The sequence below is a fragment of the Austrofundulus limnaeus genome, unplaced genomic scaffold (assembly GCF_001266775.1).
Source record: "Austrofundulus limnaeus strain Quisiro unplaced genomic scaffold, Austrofundulus_limnaeus-1.0 Scaffold1082, whole genome shotgun sequence".
Lineage (NCBI taxonomy): Eukaryota > Metazoa > Chordata > Actinopteri > Cyprinodontiformes > Rivulidae > Austrofundulus > Austrofundulus limnaeus.
Genome location: NW_013953484.1, coordinates 85,458 through 89,259, shown reverse-complemented (window position 1 = coordinate 89,259; position 3,802 = coordinate 85,458).

Sequence of the window (3,802 nt, the reverse complement as noted above, 5' to 3'; positions counted from 1 at the left end):
AGGGGCGGGGAGGCTGTTCCCGTGCAGCGCTTCAAGAGCTGACCTGCGTCTGACCTCAAAGTGCACAAGCTTCAAACACCAGCGTTGGCTGCGATTTTGACGCTGAAATCGCGTGCGGTGTGAAAGCAGCATATGAGGTAGGGAATGGAAAAATGTCAGACAATGCGGACAAGTTGCCTCCACTCTCTTATAACAACATAGTTAACACAAAGAGTGCATACACAATGAAGGAGCTTCACTGCCTGAAATCCATGGATGATCAGTGTTTTAACGATTTTGTAAAGGACAGCTGAACTCTTCACGTGAATAACAAGGTTCTCATGACTGGAAAATAATTAATTACAATAGCATACTCATACATGTCCCTCATAGATTGCAGATTGAAGCTTCTTTAGCTTAGCTAATTTGACTAGTCAGTGCTACAGTAAACGTGACTGATATTTTTTCTCATTATTACGATATGTTTTCACTGTGACATCCTTTGATACTAGTTATAAAATAATACATTCTTTGTAAATATATATTACGGTCCTCCTAACAAAATGAGCCTAGCCACAGCTCTGATTGGGATGTTGTTGTGAGGTGACAGTGTTAACCAATAAGCCATCAATGCCAGTAAAAACATTATCAACATTAATGACTAGGACTTTTTTGATTGGTTTCTGAAGCGTCAACAAATTCTTAAAATTACAATATACCATACTGTAGGAGTCTGCTCAGGCGTAGCGAGTGTTTATGGTGTGGAGGTTTAGCATAGCATWGCTAGGCTAACCACGAAAGATGTAGTAAATCATGAACAAAATAGTTTCAGCACACATTTTTCTTTACCAGAATAAATGTGATCGGAGCAGATTCTTCACRTTTCAATTTCTGATCTTGCAATTGATGTGTCCAAACCAGACCCAGCTTTCAACTCCTCCGTTTGAGATCCTTCGTATTTTTGGGATGTTGTGAAAACTACCGAAAATTACCGAGCCATCTGCACTTTTGGAATATCTGTTCACCCGGCATGAAATAAACATTGCCAGTTTTGCTACAAAGAAATTAAAAATAAATTATTAAAACTAAAAATACTCCTTGTAAAAAGCATTCAGCTGTGTCTAATGCGAGTTCTGCACTTTGGCCGTAATTGCCTAGAAATGTTGTGTCACATTAGAACCCTGTTCTACGAAAACCAAGAGCATCCATTTTCTGCATATAATTATTTTCCATGTCGTTGTTAGAAAATCACGAGAAACCATGAAAAAAAATGTATTTATTGAAAACGGCCGCTCTCAGCTTCCGTACTATTCTGCAGAATTAGTAAAAAATAATATTTTTAAATGGTTCTTTCATTTGAGAAATGCAGTGCTTAGCGAAATTATTCACCCCCTTGAATTTTTTGTGTTTTCATTGCTGTCATAAATAAATTGTGGTCAATAAAAATTGGCTTTGAAGGTATACATTAGACAGCTGCTTTTCACTTTCTTTATTTGTTTAATCTTCATAAAATTTAATTTAGGGAGAACCCTTGTTTTCAATGGTGACAAGGTGCATACAATACAATAAAATAATGTACAAGCACAACGCATTAAAACACAAAATATACAGTTCAAAACAGAGCACAATTACAAACTGAACTCTGTGTCCTCCACCTCTAGATAGTCTTTCTCATTTGATGGCTTTCTCCATCTCAAACCTTTTTTTTTGTCCAAAACATGAAGTGTGATCTTCAGATTCCTTAAGGAAAAGACAAGAATGGCAAAAACAATAGCAAGAACTAAATTATTTTAGTGAACTAAACAAAGTGAAACTTCTTTCTGTCACATTAAACTACAAGACCACAAAAGTGCAGGACAGTGTTGATGGGAAGTCGCATCAGTCCAAAAACATGGTCACATGGACACTTTTCAGACAGAGCCAATCAGAAAGGATGACATGACGTAACAAAAACAGAAGTTTATAAATGGCCCATTTAATGAATAGATAAACTTAAAATGCACCAAATAATTTTAAAAAAGAACTTTATCTCATTTTTTTACTTAATTGACCTTCATATTTATTTGTCCAGCTTAGTTTCAACATATATATTTTGAATTTATAGTTTAAAAAACATATGAATTCATGAATTTTTTAATTTAATTTTGTTTGTTTTTATTTTTTCCACAAGTCCTTTTATTTCTATGTGTTGTTTTTATATTTTTCTGTCTCCTGTTTTTACTTTATTTTGTACATTTCTGCCTCATTGCGCACATAAGGTGGGCTGGCTTTCTTGGGTCAGCTTCTCTACAACTGGCCAACAGACAGGAAGGTGCAGGATCCATGTGCAGAAGGATTGTGCATCTCTGCACTGCTGACCTTTTCTGAAGAACACATCTTATTTGACAGAAATATATTTACAGCTACTCTGAGACAGACCATCTTTCTATTCCCTTCATAACTACACTTCACTTGCTAAACTGATGCATTTTAAGTGTATTTATTTATTTATTGGGCCATTTACATATTTGTGCTTTTATTTTTAATTATGTCAGTTTCAGTCCTCCATATACTGGGAGGGTTTTCTACACATTGTCGAATCATAACAAGCTAAAATCATCACACTCAAGTCTAAAGTCCAATGTTTTTAAATGCATACATGACGTTTTTTGTTATTTTTCTGTAACATTTGTGTTTAGTATTGTTGATGACCAATAAACTAATAAAAACCTTCATGGTCTTAGATTAATTGTAAGAACTGCTCTTTTTGAGGGAATGTTATTGCTCATCTGCTTTGTTTGTGTAACAGAATTAATTAGTGGTTGAGAAACTAGTATCTGCAACAGACGCACAATGTTTTCTGTCATTAGCTCTGTTTGCTTGAGCCTAAGTAATCAGAATAAAATGCCAATTGGGAAAATAAATTGTCATGTAAATGCCCCAGTCAGAAAATTCTGATCTATTTCAGCTTGATTAGAATGAATTTGTAATCAGAATGAGAGGGGTGGTTTATGACAACTAATAATCGAACAGCATGCATGTAAACACTTACTCTGATCATGTTATTCTGGTTGTAGAAAACTGACCTGACCTCACGTGTGCACCCCATGTCAACCTGACGTATTTCTGCCTGGCTATGCTGTCGGAGAAGAAAATTTGGTCTGTTAGCAGTACAATATTTCTATTAGAAAAACTGAAAGAGTTTAAAATTATTGAACGCCTTGATTGTCAAAAATGTAGGAACAAAGAGTTTTGTCAGCATTTGCTTATTTTAACATTTGTTTATGTTCATTGCGGAAGTAGAACTTCTGTTTTTTTAATGGAGGGTTTACAACTCTGTGCATGTCACTTCAAAGCTGAAGAAAAGCCTGATGCATGTAAATGCTTGTCATGATAGGATTAAATAATTTTGTGCCCATATAAACAATATATTTGGATTATTTAATCCGAATATATTCCAGTCCGATCAAAGAATGGTGCTCATGTAAACATAGCTAGTGTTACTCATGATGTTTGTGTCACACTTGGGGTCATAGGTCAGGTTAAAGTTTAGCTTAAACTATGAAGCCAGTTTTGAAAGTTTGTATTGAGGCTGCCCAAATAAAAACACAATTGGGACAATTTTTTTAAATGACCATTTTGGGGCTCCTTATATACAGCAGGTAAAATAAGAATTGAACACGTCACCATTTTTCTCAGTAAATATATTACTAGAGGTGCTAATGACATGAAATTTTCACCAGATGTCGGTAACAACCCAAGTGATCCATACATACAAAGAAATCAAACCATAAATGTGTAATAAACAGTGAAGTTTGGAGGTGGGAACATCATGGTGTGGGGC